This window comes from Papio anubis, chromosome 14, assembly GCF_008728515.1.
Source record: "Papio anubis isolate 15944 chromosome 14, Panubis1.0, whole genome shotgun sequence".
In the NCBI taxonomy this organism is placed as follows: domain Eukaryota; kingdom Metazoa; phylum Chordata; class Mammalia; order Primates; family Cercopithecidae; genus Papio; species Papio anubis.
Genome location: NC_044989.1, coordinates 99,865,987 through 99,884,087, shown reverse-complemented (window position 1 = coordinate 99,884,087; position 18,101 = coordinate 99,865,987). Strand labels below are relative to the sequence as shown.

At 40.3% G+C, this 18,101-nt stretch overlaps 1 long non-coding RNA gene across 1 annotated transcript in view; it reads left to right on the top strand.

Annotated features, from left to right (window-relative positions):
• The first annotated feature begins 16,353 nt into the window (after nt 1-16,353).
• Nucleotides 16,354-18,101, top strand: part of LOC110741147 — a 174,166-nt gene continuing 172,418 nt past the window's right edge. Inside the window, exon 1 of the long non-coding RNA XR_004178414.1 lies at nt 16,354-17,894. This is a non-coding gene — a long non-coding RNA (uncharacterized LOC110741147). The remainder of the gene's footprint in view (nt 17,895-18,101) is intronic.

The following is an 18,101-nucleotide window of genomic DNA, read 5'->3' as shown; positions in this document are numbered from 1 at the left end:
ATCCTGAAAGTCATAGTTTTTAAAAAGCAGCCCACAGTGGTTCAATTTCTTGAACAATTCCTGCGTGTGAATTCAGCTGCTTGCATGCCCTGCCCTGGAAGATGTATTCTCATTGTATGTACACCCACGAACTCAGTATATAGGAAGTTGCCTCTTAGATGTGGGGTATTTTTGAACTCCACAGTTAAGAATTTTCTCCAGTCCATATCCATAAGGTGATCAGATTGTTGTAAGATGCTGTCTCAGTATGTTTTGTGTCTCCATAACAGAATACCACAGACTGGGTAATTTGTAAAGAAAATACATTTATTTCTCACAGTTCTGAGGTTCAGAAGTCCAATATCAAGGTGCTGGAATCTGGTGAGGACCTCTGTGCTGTGTAATCCCATGGCGGCAGGCTGATGGACGAGTGTGAGAGAGCAAGATATGAAACTCACAGCCTCCAGCGCTATTATAATGGGCATTAATCCATTCATGAGGGTGGATCCCTCATGACCTAAACACCTCCCATTAGGACCCACCACCCAACACTGTTGCATTGGGGATTAAGTTTCCAACACATGCTTTTTGGGGGACACATTCAAACCAGAGCAGATGCTGTTCTCTCATCTCTCAGGATTTGCTCTCACTTGGGCCATATGTTAAGGAAGCAACAGTTTAAAAAGAGAGCCCTCCTTCCCCCACCCACTCATACTTTCCCATCCTCACTTGGCTAGTAAAGAATAGCGTAGCCTCTCATGTAGCCTCTTCAGTCTACAAAAAAGTTCCTCATAAAGGGCTGAAGAACTGAGCTGATTAGGTGAAAGGTGTTCAGGCAAATCGTCAGGAATCACGTCCTTGCTTTCTGGAAACTGAAAGGGGCAGTGGGCAAGACTTAATGAAAAGCTGCTGTATTGAGTTCTATACGTCCACCTGCAGGTCCCCCTAGGGACTGCAGGCCTCTGTGATAAACGATTGCTTAAGATGCCCTGATTTCTGGGGTCCAAAATTCTACGTCATTGCAAAGAATCCTGGATGGATTTCAAAAAGAAAGTACGTTCCACTTTATTTAGGATGGCTCTTCCAGCGTGAGTGTCTTTGCTGCTTCCAACTGCTGTTGCCCTCCCATAAATTATTATTATAATGACATTCCCACTGACCCAAACCCCTTGGTCTTGGCTGTGTGCACATGTATAAATCTAACAAAGGTCTGTACAGCTCTAATCGTCCTCTCCTAGTACTTACAGAGGATAGCATTTCTAAGTGGCTTTATTTTACATTATCCTCAGTGTTTTGTCAAAGAAGCAAAGGAGTCAGACGTGCCTGTGTCCAGTTGGAGACCTACGAAACCTCTGTGGTCCAGCTTTTATTTCTGAATAGACAGGGTCGTTGATAGGTGGACTTCATCTTTGAATATAATTGTGTGGATTTTTTTTTTGAATCTGTCTCTAATAAATATATAATCATAGAAAGTGTATTACTCAGGCAATTATTTAAATAGATTTACATCAGAAGATGTTTCTGGTGTTTCTAGCCTGTTTAGCATTCAGAGTGATATGGACTATAAAATTATTTAAATCTAATGATTAGTTGTTTCAAAAAGTTGCTGCTGTTAGGTTGATAACATCTCCTGAAACAAAATAACAGGACCAAATGAAACATTTCTCTTCCCTCCCTCTCTCCCCTCCATTAGTTAAGGCTCAGTTTTGTTATGAGCGTTTACAGATTGTTCTAAATAGATTTCAAATTCTGTTATTTCTTCCTCACCATTGGCGTGGATTACAAACCTATCATCCTGGTCACTATAATTAACAGTGCTCACGTTTATTAATTGACTATAGTTTTTAGTTTCCAACCCCACCCACACCCGTAAAACCTGCCTTGCCAGGCTTTATGACTTAAAATAGACACAAAGCTATACTCAGGATTTATAGGCTAACAAATATTACAGAGACATGATATAAGTGAAATTAATATGGGAAGTTTACCTTTGAAGAAGGAAAGACAACCATACTTTAAAGGGCCTATGCAGGCCTAAATACCCTCTCTCTTCAAAACGGTCAATGCTGTTTAGACTTTTCCACAACCATTTTGTTGCCACGTTTTTAAAATACAGAAGAAGAACCACATTGCCTGCATAATGATGGATGCGGAATTCAACCTCAGAGGAAAGTCAGGCTCTTCCTGGGAGGGTTGAATCAGGCTTCCTTGCTCTGTCTTTTCGTTTGCATTATTCAGTGGAAAAATACAAAGTGGCATAATGATGGGAATAAGTTATCTTTTATCAAATCTGACTTTAAAATTCAGGTTATGTAAAACATAGAAGCGCATAGGAAATTCAATCAGAACCTCCAGTCACATTGTGTACTCTCTGTTCTTGGGCAACTGAACACTCCATTGAGTCCATGCCTGGGAGCAAGTCTCAGATTCGCCCTTCCTGGCTAGAACACCTTTTGCCAGCAACTTCCACCAGGGGAAGCTCTGAGCACATCAGTGCTTCACAGGCAAACTGCGAAATTCAGGCAAGACAGGGCAAAGTAGGCGGCAGGGGAAGCTAACAAAAAGTCCTGAAATCGCTTTTGTAGAAACTAATGAGACTGGGTTTCTTTAGGGTTGTTACACTGTGATTTAACTACCAGTAGGGAATGTAGAGTGGAGTAAAGATGGAGACAATATTTGAAATGAAAATATTCCAGAACCTAACTTCTTTAATGGAGAAAACCCACTTACTGTTTGAGAAGTATAGTCCTTCAAAGAGCTGAAATCACTGTTTTGCTTCTTAATCCCTCATCTATAGGTTACTGAAAGCTTCTCTCATTCATTCTAGTTCACCTTGGTTTTACAGACACACACACACACACACACACACACCCTCCCATAAATGATAAATTCGATGTCTGTAGAAAGACAGTCACCTAATTGCACAGTGAAGCAGAAGAAAGCCTTGCAAATGGTATACAATTTTCAAAGTGTTCCAAGCCTTAGGCAAAAGCCTTTCAACTGTGTCTAAAACTGAATGATAAAATATGTTGTACAAATTATCTGTGAACAGGAAACATGTGGTAGTGGCAGAGGACTGAAATGTAACACTTGTAAAGAAATGGGAACTGCCAGTCATTTAGACCCTTTCTTTCTTTCTTTCTTTCTTTTTTCTTTTTCTTTTTTTTAAGTTGCAAGTTTCATCATTTTTTTTTTTTTACCCTCTGTTGATGTTCAAGTTTATAATAAGACACTTATCAGATTACACCGGGCCAATTGCAGCTTTATTTTAGAAACAACAACAAAAAAGAAACAGATGAGGCTAAAGATTTGGTGTTGCCCATCCCCTCCCGCTTTGTGGGACTCCTTAAAATCTCTCTGCTTTGTTGTTTGGAGCCCTGGTGATTTGTGGGTGGAATTTTTGAAAGGATGGAAAATCTCCTGAAATAGGAAACATGCAAAGCTCAGGTGACTGCAAGTTGCATAAATGTTTCTCCATCCTTTATTTTCATGAAGGCAAAGGTGCTGGTTAATCTTCACTAAAGGGCAGAAAGGCTTCCACTGGGATGCTCTCTGCTCTCTCCTCACACTCCGTGTTGCTCTTCGAATGACTTGTCAGAGTTTTGCTCTTTTCAAGATGCATCCATTCTTTCTCAATGAAGTTAGTCAAGATTGCCTGTGATCCCTACTGAGGGAATTTGTGATTAACCCCTACTATATGTCACCTAGTCTCCTCAATCCTTGATGAACTCACAAAAACTATATATATATATATATTTCAAACCGTGTGCAGCTCTCTGAGGACAGTTAAAGTGTTAGTAAATTTCATATTTAGAGAAAAAAGAAAAGAGAGGGAAGTCTGTTCTGCTACATTTGTTTTCTATCAGGAAGTTACTCAGCTTTCATCTGAGTGCTCAGTGGCACCCTTATTTTAGCTTGTCTTTTATCACATGACTGCTTGATGACCTTTAAGTTAGCATGCTTACTATTCTGTCTAGTATACAGATCTGCCTCCTTATTATTGGGGCTGACCCTGGATGAAATGCCTTGGGATAGTCATCAAAAATGGAAGAGGAGAAAACAGTTTAATTTGCAGTCCAAATTCCATCACCAGCAAAAACAGTTAGTTGAAACAGTCTCCTCCTAGTGAACAAGCATGGGCATTAGACTGGCATAGTCTGCACAGTCAAATACATATCCCCCCCATTCCTGGAGCTAGACATTACATCATCCTGCTCTGACGTTGCAAATTGTTTCCTTCCTTCCCTCTCTCCCTCTCTCCCTCCCTCCCTTTCTGCCTCCCTCCCTCCCTCCCTTCCTTCCTTCCTTCCCTCCCTCCCTTCGTCTTTCCCTTTATTCCTTCTCACTTTCCTCTTTTCTTTTAATTGTACAAATTATTCAACACTTCTTTTGTGTCGGTCACAGAAAGCAGCTGTGGTTTTGATGGTGAATACGGTATGGTCTATCTCAGGAGTTCTTGGTGTGGCGGGAAAACTGGAACAAATTCATAGAAGGAATCACAGCACCAGACTTCTCTCTCCCAATATGCCAGAGTGTGTGTCTTGCACTCTTCAAGACACAGTTATCACATTTTGGTGTTCTTGCAGTATTGCTTTGGCATGCCAATCTTTCCATCCAATTTCCCTGCATTTCAGCACGTTGCTCAGAGGGCATATGGTTCTCCTTCTTTCCCTCTGTCTCATACAATCATTTCTACCTTTATAGCTTCCTAGTCTATTTTTTAAATCCTATTCTGCAATGTCTCCTTTTCTCTTTTTATTTAGCAAAGTTCCTCCACTTCTTGTAAGTTCATATTATGTGGGCACTTTTTTAGTGAAACATCTGCTAACACTGGTTGTTTCTCATATAGAGTATTTACACATTTTGGTATAAATTGGATATGTTTTATTTTTCTCTCACACTGATCCTGTATCATGTCTCTTTTTACCACAAACAAGACTGAGAGCAAGAATTAAATCATACACTACGTTTTTAAATAAACTCAAGGGCATCTAATGATAATAGCAAACATTGGTTGAGTACTTATTGTCCCATAGGCAATGTGCTAAGCTCTTTCCACCTGCTATGCCATTTCATACTCATGACAATCTTATGATGTAGAGTATTACTACTTTCTACATTTTTTTTTTTTTTTTGGCAAGGAAATTGAAGAAGAGATTTTTAAAGCTAGCTTGTTAAACTGGCAAAGTAAAATTTAACCTACAGATCTTGGCTCCAGAGTCCATGCTCTCTTCTGCCGAGCATCTAGGAAGTTTTCAATAAACATCTGTTCAAGTGAACTGAATGAGAGACAATTTGCAAATCTGAGAACCATTGAGAAGCCTGTTACAGGAATGCCTCATGGGTGAATGAAGGGAGCAGATAGTGAGTACTTTTTTTTGGTCATATGAATGGGTTTTGAGGTTCGCATGTATTTAACCTTCACCCATTACAGGGCATATTTTGCCATGCGGACACGTGGAGGAATCTGGGGAAAGTGAAATACACAAGGTAGGCAAATGGGCTTCATTATGGTTCTCTGGCTCAAAAAAGAGCCAATAAATGTAATAGAGGAGTTAGCCCATTTGTGTTGCAATGCATTTTTAAATGTGTTTAAGAAATTTCCGGTGTTTCACAAATTCTGTTAACTTGTTGCTTAGATGTTTCCTACTGATGTCCTTCTCTCCTTCCTTCTTTCTCTTCCTCCATCTTTCCTTACTGTGGTCATAGGACTAAATGATAATTGTGCAATTCTGGGGATTGTACGAAAGTCAGAAACAGGACATAAACTCCATTGTCACACACAGAATCTTTTTTTTTTTCTTAGTGAAAATACTAAAGTATTAGCACTGTTTTCCACAGTCAGATATAGGGAATGCCGTTATCCATGACATCAGAGCCTTGGTAAATGGAGCAGGACGTTATACAACCCTACACCTGCAGGCCTGTTTCCATGGGCGAAGCCAAATTTGTAACTGTGTCCTTTGTGGTCTGATAATCTCAGAGAAAAGAATGACTCTTGAACTTTGCCCAGTGGTCATTCTATAGCTAGTTATATTACATTTTCATCTAGTCTGCATTATCCTCTCATAAATGGCTGTTGATAGCCTGAGGAGAAAGGCAATAGATGCGTTATGATTAATTCGTAAACTATATAACATGATTACATTGTAAACAAACCCCTTCAAAGGTCCAGGTCCTTGCACCAGCCAAGAACATGTAAAACCATCTGGTGTGTACACCGTAGAAGGTCTCCCCTAGTTAGAGGAGATAGTGACTGTTTCTTGCTGACTAACAGAATGGAAGAAGCCATCCTCCTCTCCGCTCCTACTCTGACCATTACTGTTTGCATAATCAATCAATTTTCCACTGAACTCTCAAGAATCCTTTATTTTGCCACCCACATAGGGATTTACTTGGACTATTTAAGCATTTCCCACTCTGGGCCTTTCATTATCTGTAGTCACTTCTATCTCATACCTTTAGGTATCTTCAATCCCCAGGCTATTCTCCTTGTATCCCAGGCTCTCTGACTTCTCTTTTATCTTTTCTACTTCTGCATCCAGCCTAGTCCCTTGGGCCACTTCATCTGCATCTCCCTATAGCCTTCATGTCCTTGCTGTTCTCCCTTTCCAACTGAATGTATCCCCCGCCCCATGCCAGACCAAACCCTCCTAGAGCTGTTGAGCAGCTCTGAACAAAAGCACATACCATTTGTATTCCCACATGCCCCTGGTCCATTTCAAGCCTTTATGTTTCTCCTTAGACTTATTTTCCTCATCTCCATGCTTATTCCCAGCAGATTCTGAGCTTGTCTCCGGTTCCAGAAGAGAACGCTCAGGCTTGAGTTTTCTCAACCTCACACCCCCATACCTACAAATGTATTTATGTAGGTTTTCCTCAACTCTTCCCTCAGTAAGTTTCCTCTCCCTCTCTCCTTTGTTCTTTCTTCCCTTCTGTCCTGCCTTTCTTTCCATCCTCCTTTTATTTCCAAATAAACAGAGAAAAACTGCTTTCTATTCTCTTCTCATCTAACTTCCAGCCAAGTTTTGCCTCGTTTCACACTTTTCTCCATCGATTTTCTCTTCTCTTTATAAAGTTTTTTTTAAACTTCCTCTTTTCCGCTACCTAATTTTCATCAGCATAGAAACATACTCAAATCTCTCCCGTCAGTAAAAGTCTTATTCATATTGTACCTTCTTGCAGCCATTGCGTTATTCCTCTCCTGCCCTTCATAGCCAGGCTGCCTAAGCAAGAAGTTGACACCAGCAGTGGCTACTATCTCACTTCTTTAATCTGCTGAAGTCTGCCTTCTATTCCAGCACTCCTCTGGGACTGCTCTTTCTAATGGCAATCATTTCCAGATGCAGGATCCGGGGAACAATTTACAATCCACCTGCTCACCTGATAGCTTGGCAATATTTGGCATTGCGAACTACTGTCCTTTTGAATTTCGCAACTTCTCTTTTTGCTTTTAAGACACTAAGGTACCATGGTTTTCCTCTTTCCTCTCTGATACTCCTTAATTTCCTTTATTGTCTACAGTTTCCCATACCACCACTAAATACTGGGAGTCACAAATATTCCCCTTAAATGTCTTTTCGTGCTACACTCTCTCTGTACGCCATTCCCTCTGCTTTCTACCATGTAAACACAAAATTCTCCTGTTTATATCTTCAGGCCTGATTGCTCTTCCTAGATTAAGACTATGCCGTTGACTTCTTACTCTATATTTTTACCTGGACAAACAAAGTTACCTTAATCATGGTATATTCAAACAGAATGCCTCCACTCTTCCTTTCTTTGCCACCCACACAGTTGTCTGATCCAAATACAGAGGAACTATCCTAGGTTCCAACTCTTCCTGATACCTGAGAGCAACTTCATTGACAAATCTTGTGATTTCCTGAGCTCCCTTTAATATATCTTCTCAACTTCTCCATGATTGCCCTTGCTTAAACGATTGCTTCTCACTTAGGGAGTGGGAGATGCCTGTCTTCTAGGCATTAACCATACCACGAGCCTGCCATTGCTCTCTCCCTCTCACCGTGTGTCCTCTGCTTCCTTCTGTTTCCTCCTACTACATTCCCACTCAAGCACTGCTGTCTTTGGAATGCCTGTCATGACTTACTCAAGTTGTCATTCCCTTCTCCATGATTTCATATTTCCCCTTATTCTAGTGGAACACTTTTATCATATTGCATAAAAAATACTTATTTCCTTCTCCCTCCAAAACTAGACTGTGAGCTCCCTAAAGGCATGATCTTTTTGTTTATTGTTATGATGCATCCCATATTTGTCAGCACCTGACTCAGTGCTTGGCACATGTTTTTGATAAATACAAGACAGAATGCATAGCTTAAAATTTCCAAAGAGATTATACACTTCCTCATAGCTCTCTGCCACCTATGTTTTGCACTTATTTAGTTGGTGAACTGAAAGGGAGTGGGTCATTGCAGAGTGGAAAGAACACTGATTAACCTTGAGGAGAACTAGGCTGGTCCGGGTAATTAGGTATACGACCTTGGGCAAGAAATTGCTTCTCTAGGTTTCTGCTTTCTTATCTCTAAAATCAGAGAACAGGATTAGATCATAAAAAAAGATACTGCCAGCTCTAAAAATATTATAACCTGAAATGCTTTCTTCTAAAATTCTAAACAAGGTGATTCTTAGTTTTAGATCCTTGGTTAAGATCCCAGAATGCGTGCTTAGATTTTCTGTAAACCATGTGAAATTGCGTTCAAGGTTTTATTGTTGTTGTTACTTGCTGTACAGGAGCCTATGAATTGATAAATAATATCCAGTCTCTTCTATTCTTTAGTAATGGGACATTTAAAGATTTAATTGATCACATGATCACTAAACAAGTGTATTTTGCAGTCTTCTGTGCAGTTGGATGTGGCAAAGTGACAAGGTTTTGAGTAAGCAAGTAACTGAAGGAATATGAGCAAAAGTGATATGGGCATATTTTTTATAACCATGTACCTGACCTCCATTTCCTATTCCTCTCTTTTCTTGGAATGGAGCATAAATATGGTGATGTTGAACAGTTTTGTTTAAGAAATGCAATACCTCAGAAATTAACAGACCGTTAAATCAGAAGGAACCTGGGTCCCTGAATGACCTTCTGTAGCTGAAGCTGTACCCCATCATCCCAGACTTTTCTGTAAAAGATAGTTAACCCTTCTATCTTGTTTTAGCCATGGTTATGTTAGTTTCTCATAAAGGCTTGAGCCAATATTGATCCCAGTACATTTGCACACCTGCATTTTTGGAAAGAAGGCCCATAGATTTCACTAAGTTTGCAAAAGGCTTTGTGACCCCATGTGACAGATTAAAGATGGCACATTCATTGACAGATCTCCCATTGAGAAGTGAGTTTAGGTTCCTTGCCCTTGAACCTGAATAGAGTCTGTGACTGCTTTGACAAATTGAACACAGTGTAAATAAAGTTGTGTCAGCTTCCAGCTCAAAGGCAAAAGAGAATGGTAGCTTCCTCCTCCTGCTTCTTGGAAAACTGGGTTTTGGAACCCCACCACTGTGCTGTCAGTAAGCCCAAAAGTCCATAGAGGCATCTATGTGGAGAAGCTTCAAGGCGCTTCTCTTCTTCTTCTTCTTTAAAACTCACAACAATGCCTTGAAGAATATATTAACGTCCTTATTCTACAGATGAGGGAAACTGAGCACAAGGCATTTCAGTCACTGACTTACCTAAGGCTACTATTAGGAAGTGGTAGATTTCAATCTTGAACCCTGCAACCTAACCCCAAGTCTTGCATATTTCACCGTTTTGCTATGCTGCTCAATAAGGTGCTACTATGTGTTAGAAAAAGTTGTAAAAAATTCAGTTAGATTTGTTATTTAACAGTCTTTTTGCCACTGGACTTTAAGTATGGTAAGCTAGTCTTCATATGTTTCATTTCTATTTTGTGGCTATACCTTGAAACTCACATCAAAATTTAAAATATTTAAAAATATTTTATTGTGAGCTACCCAAAAAGCACTGAGAAGTGCAATTTTGCAATTCTGCTACCAATTACCAAAGTCTTATTATTTTTCCCCCTTTCCTCCAAGTATATGTACTTTAAAGTATCTTGGTATTTGAATCATATTCCGCAGCACGCACCTCATGTTCGCTATGTCTTAGAGGTGCATGCCTAACATTCCCATCCGTAAGTTACCACTGCCTTTTCTGTACACGAATCCAACTGTTCAATCTCTGCTCATGTGCCTTCTTGAGATTCTGTTGGAACATGCCCAAGTATTGCCTGAACATGACCCCTTTGTGTGGATTCATGCACAGTTATATGCACAGCCAATCTGCCAGTCCGGACCGACAGCCTCACACCAAAGCCTCCATTTCTCAGCAGGAATCCAGCAAACCAGATGTCAAGTGCATATTTCCTGAGTACTTTATGGGATCCACAGAGAGGCTCTCACAGTATGCTTCAGGCCTCAGTTTAGTGCAACTTGTCAAAATGAATTGTTTCATTTCTCTACCACACATGCCAGGTTGAGAGGAAATTTTTAAAAGAAAATATTGCATAAGGGTTTAGGCTTTCATATTCTTAATTAAAATCCCATGGACTTGTGGTTGGGGTAAGGTCCTGAGGCTGGGGCTGGGGCTGGGGAGTGCAGGAGACTTACTTCTTGAATGAGGTGGAAAGTAGGACAGTATCCTCTGTCTCAGCATATTCAACCACAAGATGAGAGAAGAATTCCCTCCATGAGTTTGAGAACATCCCCAAAGGGGGCTGGGAAGACTCATGACATTAGGGCACAAGGCAGGTTTTCAAAAAGGGGTTCTTTCTCCCTAACCTGGCGAAATGCAAACTTTAGCAACTGGGCATCGGACATATTCTCATTTGCTTTCTGGATTTTTCTGACCTGGTGTTCCTCATTGAATCATACATGGCTATTTACTTATTTCATAAATGCACAGTGGAATTCTTCTCCATGAATACTTTGGCATCTACAAGTTAATCTTTCATGCAAAGGACACCTTCAGTACATATATAACTTGGTTTCTGCATCAGATCAAGTGGGTTAAGAACACTGGGTTTGCTACTCCTTAGTGAAGTCTTTGGGAAAGTCACAGGCTCAGTTTTCACATGTATAGAGTGAGTGGAGAGTTTGCATGTCGTTCAGTATTATTGCCAGTTAACTGGAAGACTACGTGTGTCATGCTTAGCCAAGTCCTTCACAGAGTCAGTACTCCATATATATTAGCTGTTATGTGTATAATACTATTGATATTGCAATTCTAGTAATTATTGTTGATTCTTTCCCATTACAGCCCTTTCATCAATTATATTGCGAGATAGAGGTCTTCTGATGACATGAAAGTTAACCACACATTCTGCTTTCTAAATTAATGGTACCATATTTAGTGTAGGTTCCCAGTTCCCTCTCAATGGAGTTTCGTGCATTTTCCACCATCATTGACTTTATTTGTTGTCCTTAACTTTTTTAGTTCTCCATCTATCAACCACAGCCTGACTTCTGCACCCTGTTCCACTTTTGACACTGAGTGACAATTTCATCAAACCTGAACAGGTTTGATTATTCAGTTTATGACGAGTTTGTTGGATTGTAACTTCGTTGTATGTCAAGGAGTATCTGCATTTTCGAACCAACCTTGAGAAAACACACTACTTCAGTGGGTTCAGAGCGAGCAGCCACTGGCAGGATATTGACCAAGCTGTAGACTGAACATTTGCACTCGGATTATTCTTGGTGCCCACAAAGTCATTGCACAGTGGGCAATGGTCACTGCTTTGGTTTGCCCTGTTCAAGTCCCTGAGATCCTTACTGTCACTGTATCCTTGTCTCAAAACTCAGTTTATGTGTGTCTGGAACTTACTGGACAGTCTCCACCCAAGACACAACCCCCATTATCCTTCAGACTGATATCCTAGAAGTGTATGACATTTTACAAGCCCACTTGACTGCAGACATCACCTACCCCCTCCTATACATATCCATATCCACTCCATCCAGCTTCCTTTGAAGCTTTATCACAAACTACTTATCAACTCCAATCTACTCCCCCAGCCTCCCTTAATTATTACAATCATCATTGGTCTTTTGCTTCTTATTTTCCTTAAGTATGCATTATATTTTCCTTTGTATGAGATTTGCCTCTTTGAAGGTAGAGATCACCTCTGAGATTTCCCTGTAACCTCCACGTGTCAGCCCTGATGCACAATAATCTGTTACTAGATAGATTGATTGAGTTACAGAATAAAGAAAGAACTTTCTTTTTTTTTTTTTTTTTTTTTTTTTGTTTTTTTTTTTTTAATTTATTTATTATTATTATACTTTAAGTTGTAGGGTACACGTGCATAACATGCAGGTTTGTTACATACGTATACTTGTGCCATGTTAGTCTGCTGCACCCATCAACTCGTCATTTACATCAGGTATAACTCCCAATGCAATCCCTCCCCCCTCCCCCCTCCCCATGATAGGCCCCGGTGTGTGATGTTCCCCTTCCTGAGTCCAAGTGATCTCGTTGTTCAGTTCCCACCTATGAGTGAGAACATGCGGTGTTTGGTTTTCTGTTCTTGTGATAGTTTGCTAAGAATGATGGTTTCCAGCTGCATCCATGTCCCTACAAAGGACGCAAACTCATCCTTTTTTATGGCTGCATAGTATTCCATGGTGTATATGTGCCACATTTTCTTAATCCAATCTGTCACTGATGGACATTTGGGTTGGGGATATACCCAAAGGATTATAAATTATGCTGCTATAAAGACACATGCACACGTATGTTTATTGCAGCACTATTCACCATAGCAAAGACTTGGAATCAACCCAAATGTCCAAGAAAGAACTTTCTATATTTGCATAGCTAAAAATCGTGGAGACTGTCAAAAAGACAGTATGTTAGAGAATGTACATTTCAACTAAAGGAATCATGACCATAAAGTATTAAGACTTTGGTTCAAATATTAGGTCTTTCACCTACTCATCTGTTAACTTTGGACTAGAAATTTAACTTTTTATTGTCAGTTTGCTCATTTTAAAAATAAAGATAATATATTTGCTTATTCTTTTCTTGAGGACTGAATTCAATAATGTATGTGAAAATGCTTTGGAAAGTATTACTATTACAGGGAATTTTATCTTTATAAGAAATAGTGTCAAGATGAATTTCTGGTCTACCTTTTTAGTATTACCACAATCCTTATATCATAACTAGATAATATTTAGTTTTGAAGAAATGACTCCACTACTGAGACCTGTGTACTGTTTCATTTCTCATTTGCAGGTGTATTATTGATTCAAAACTGTTAACTACTGTTCCACTGGGAAGATGATCATGACTGTCTTACTCGTATGGGCACATTCAGATCCCACATCGAAAGAGAAGTACTTATACAAGTTCCTGGCCTCAAAAACTGAAATGGGAAGAGGAAAGATTCTTATAAAAGAAAAAAAAAAGACAAGTAAGTACAATTCATTGGTTCTTCTCAGATCAAACTGCTGCTCTTATGCACTTGAGTTGAGCTTCTATCCCCTGTTCCCTGCGGGAGGTCTCTGGGAGGCAGCCGAGAACACGGACACTGGTGACTGGGGAGTCCCTCAATGATGTTGTAAACAAAAATGAAAGAGGCTGGTTTGACTTTGATTTTTCCCTTGAATCAGTTACTTTTTAAAAGCCAATTACTTCTAGTGAATATTTGTCTTTCCTGTTCAGCAAATTATTTATTTAAATAGTTCTTAAGAAACAGCTCTTCGGAATTCTGTTTAAAAGGAATGCTTTGAACATCTAAGGTACAACATTCCTTTATGAGTCATATGTTGCAATCCCTAATCAGATCTCTTTACACAGAGTCCTGTAGGCTTAGGCAGTTCTCCTAAGAAATGATGAACTGCTCTATTGGCAGCCGCTGCAGGGTGAGAAGCTCGGTGTGCCACTTAACTGGCTTAAACACACACACACACACACACACACTTGGGCAAAGCCTTTAGTTAATATTATTGCTCAAGTAAAAATTTTATTACCTTCTGCAGAGTTCACAAAGAAGAGGCATTAGACTGGCAAGCAGAGCTGGTTGGATTTACCTTTGACGTAGTGAGCTCCTTGAAGCTACAACAATGCCATATACATCCTATCACAGTGTCTGTAGAAGGGACACAGTAGGTGCCTGCAAAATTAATGATTACATGGATTGAGTCCAGCCATGCATTTGATATTTCGATCTTGTCTATGGCCCTCTTGCCAGCCAAACCCTTTTTCATCCTATTCTAGAACATCTCCACTGACAGGGAACTCAACTCTGGATATAGTAACCAGGGCGGAGGTGACTCAAGACGAAACTGCTAGTTTTTCATCTTCCCATTCTTCCTTTTGCCTCCAGGGTATTCAGTTGCTAAAGGGGAAAGGTGTGAACAACTGAATACGCAATTTTCCATGGTGTATTCAGTGGTTAGCACCTTTCCCCATCTTCTTAAACCAATGCTATCTAAAAACTTTCTCCTTAACACATCCCTTGCCCTATCAAAGCCCACTCCCAAGAAACGTTTTGACAAATATTTCATTCTGAGGTATAAGCAGACAATGGTGGCTCAGAAGACTCCTTCTTCTTGGTGACATTCGTACTTTTATCAGAGCCCAAATCTTTGAGTAAAAAACCTCATGATTCACTATAAGGGAAATTTCAGGCTCCCATCAGTGGCTGGAAGGACATTCTTCTATCTCCCCTTGCCAGCTGCAAAGCCTTCTGGGAGCCTCATATTATCTCCCGTGGGCAGCCGTCTTGTGTCCCTGGGCAGAATCTCTCTTCAAGAAAGCATCAGCAAGCATCACAGGAGGCTGAAGCACGAGAATCACTTATCCGTATAAGAAATAGTGTCACGATGATTTGTTATGTCTTCAAGGCTAGCAAGCTCTCCCTCATTCCTTCTCAGATATCTTGCATTATCCTATTTTACTAATGAGAAAATATTCTCTAATTTAAGCACAATGGTATATTTTATTTTCCTAATGAACTGCTTTCTGTGATTTTGGACTATCCCATTGCTGAAATGTTGTATCTGATTTTTGAGGCTCTAATGATCCTAATAAATTATAAACATTTTGCATTAAATGAACTCTTTTGTGGACACTCTAATAAGTCCTGAAGAAAGTCAGGCTGTCTCCTGAGTTTGAGGGGACAGCCAGCACTTTTAATGGAAAGTGGTCCTTATTAGAACCAACCCCAGACCCAGGGCTGGCAAGCAGCAGAAGCTCTGAGCATATGCCCAGGTAATGAAGATTTGTAAACTAGGTCATGATGGTGCCCCACACATCATAAGACCCATCGCAGCCTGGGAAAATATTATGTTGATTTTTGTCCCCTCTGAAAGATCTGTAGAAAATGCTAACAGAGCAAGAAAAGGTTAGAATTCAAGGAAGAACATGCCTATCGCTCTTGTCGCCAGTTTGGTCCTGGTAGGCATGACTTTTCCTTTGGCACCCGGTGGAGATCTTTTTCAGTGGAGCTCTTGCATGAGACACGGAGGTGGTCCTGCTTTTGTTTCCATGGAAAAAAATGCTGAACACATGTATTTTATGTACTGCTAGTTGCTCCCAATCATCGATACAAATACCCATACAGCAAAGTAGCAGTGGAAACAGTAAAATGAATGCGTGAGTTTGACTGCTTGGATATAAAGAACAGAGATTGTTTCAAAGGAGAAAAGACAGCCTGCAAATGATCAGGGCATGTATGTAGATGAGGGTAACAGCAAGGACGCAGGCGCAAATATGAATAGAGGACGTGGGCGATCCATCTGAGCAGAGGACACAGAGCCTCAGAGCCCCTTCTTACTTAAATATTTCAAGGGGAGGGAGGCGAGCAACATATTTCACTCCCTTGCATAGTGAGTGTCTGGGATCATTAGGACCCAAAGTAAAAAAAAAAGAAAATAATTTGACAAAATGTCCAGAGGCACAACATGATATAAAGCACGACATTTTTTCACATATGTGTAAGCTTGTTTCAAAATGGGCATTGCTTCTGAAAAGGAGTGCTTTAAAAATGTAGATACTGAGTCAACTTTTAGCTCTCTGAGCTATTGAAACTGCAAGGGATAAGCAAGGAAAGCACTTTTTTTAAAAAAGAAAGATAATCAAAAGCATTTATGTGTGGTGTTGAGAGCTATGTGCGAGTTTGTGTGTGTGTACACAGATTTAGCATTCTGTGCATTTCTTGAGTTAACATTAAAACAGATTTGCCTTTTATGAATACACTTCAGGAGAACTGGAGAGGTGCAATATTAGACCTGATTTCTAGTTTCCATACCATTGCTACCTGGCTGTGTAATCCTGGAGACGACTGATAACATCTCTCGGTGTCACTGATGAAATAAAGGAATTGGTCTTGACATCTTCTTGAGGTATGCTCAAGCCATAAAAGGTAGTGATTTTGTTAGAGTGTTCAAGAATATGCCAAGTCGGTCCTATGACAATGGAGCTACATATATGTATTGGTGCTCGGGGGGGACAGATGGAAGAGATAAGAAGAGGAGATAAAAATAACCCAGTAAGGAAAAGAAATGTTTGAATGTTTGGGGGCAGAAAAAGTGGATCATTGAACACAGAAGCAAATACTGCCGGTAGGTTTAATGATCTCTGCTATAGCTATTGATTCATTTCAAGCATCTCTATCAAAGGGCTGGGACATGATATGAGTATAAGCAGGGATTCTATGTCTGCCCTCAGAAGCCCAGTGAGTCATTGTCTCCTGTGCAGTGGAGGTGGCTGTGGGCACTGCAGGCTTAGTCCCAGCTTTGGCTGATCCCACCCTGGTTGCCTGAATCGCAGTGTGAGACCAACTCCCTTGCCCTGCTGGGCTAATCAGTACCTCTCAATCGTGGGTCCCAGTAGAGCCCCATAAGCTGGTGTGGCCCAAGTGATGGGCAAGGAGGGAAGGAGGTGGTCCCTAAGAACGAGAGAAAGTGACCAGGTAGGCAGAAGTAAAGTTACCATTGAAAGTAAGAAAGGTTTTTTATTTTTTTAAAGCATAATAAACCCAATATTTGCAAATAGAAAGACTGTCTTTTAATTTTGCTCTTTCCATGGTTTCCTCATTACTGTCTACAACCAAGGCTGAATCTTGAAGCTCCTGGCATGAGCAGCAGCCTGGAGGACAAGCCCGTTGCTCATTACGTCTCAAAGCTCACTTTCTCAACTTTCTCAGAAAGTGATCATTTTAAAAGCCAGTTTTGTGGGGAGAGGAAGGGATTTCTAAATGACAAAAACCTACACAAAGAGGAAGAACTGATGGATTCTGTCTTTGAGTTTGACCATGTGTCAAGGACAGGGGGAACTCAGAATAGAATGTGAGCAGGGAAGCCTTCCGCTCCCTTTCAGCAAATGGGAAGATGCAGATGCAGAGATTAGCGGTGAGAAGTAGCGCCTAGGTGGACCTGTCCTCATCTCTCCTCTCTGAGTTGCTTATAAGTTGCCGAGTTTTGCATGTGCACCCAAGGGACGAGGGGACATTTGTCTATGATCTTGACTAGGCAGGTGGGATAGAAGAATGTCACAGCAAAGTAGAAACCGACTGGCAGTTGAGGGCTGTGGGGTGGGCCATTTAGCAGGGACAGCGGAGGTACTAAATTCCTTCCATAATATGATATGTACTGAACCACAGTGTATTCAGTTGTAAGGAAGGGCCATATTTTATTCAAGAAATTCTTTATTCTTATGCATTAGGATATTTCCAGTTTCTTCACAAAATTACACTTTAAATCAAGAACACCAAGGCAATACTTGAAAACTTAATTTTCTGTCTTTGTTATCAGTGAAGTAGAGTTACTTCATTGGAGAGCAATGGCTCTGTGGCCCAGACCGATGGAACACAAAAACGAAACTAAACAACACAAAACAGACCTGCTGAATCAGAACCACGGTTGATGGGAACTGCACTGTTGGTGAGAAGGTAAATTAGTACCATCTCTATGGAAAACAGTATGGAGATTTTTCAAATAACTAAAAATACAACTACTGCCCAATCTAGCAATCCCTCTAGTAGTTATCTACCCAAAGGAACAGAAATCATTATGTCAAAATGATACCTGCATTTGTATATTTATTGCAGCGCTATGTACAATAGCAGAGTAATGGATTCAATCTAAGTGTCCATCAA